This window comes from Sinocyclocheilus grahami, unplaced genomic scaffold, assembly GCF_001515645.1.
Source record: "Sinocyclocheilus grahami isolate Dianchi unplaced genomic scaffold, SAMN03320097.WGS_v1.1 scaffold1275.1, whole genome shotgun sequence".
NCBI lineage: Eukaryota > Metazoa > Chordata > Actinopteri > Cypriniformes > Cyprinidae > Sinocyclocheilus > Sinocyclocheilus grahami.
The window spans coordinates 96,374-96,751 of record NW_015506454.1 but is presented as its reverse complement, the minus strand read 5'-3'; the positions used below and the strand labels follow the sequence as shown (position 1 = coordinate 96,751).

Sequence of the window (378 nt, the reverse complement as noted above, 5' to 3'; positions counted from 1 at the left end):
CCAGCGGGTCATGCACGGGTGGCTCATGTTCACAGATTACAGGATGCTGTAATATAATAAGTGTTATCTAATATTACGGATGCATCTGACTCATGTCTGCTTGACTGTAATTACCCAGCATTCACTAACGTTAGGACAAAACATTCTTAAAGTCCCCATGAAATCAAAATTAAAGGGGTCCTATTATTGCTTTTTCACTTTTTTAATTTTAGTCGGCGTGCAGTGTGTATGTTTGGGTATTAAAAAGATCTAGAAAGTTACAAATCTCAAAGTCCACACCAAAGGGAGATATTTCGTGTGTTTTTTTAAATCCCTTTTCAAGAACTACAGCGAACGGCTCGTTTGGACTACAGCGGCTGGTTTCCCGGCTTTTTGATG

At 39.4% G+C, this 378-nt stretch overlaps 1 protein-coding gene across 2 annotated transcripts in view; it reads left to right on the top strand.

Moving 5' to 3' along the window:
- LOC107568725 (monocarboxylate transporter 2) overlaps positions 1-378 on the top strand; it is a 25,489-nt gene that overhangs the window by 781 nt on the left and 24,330 nt on the right. The window lies entirely within an intron of this gene.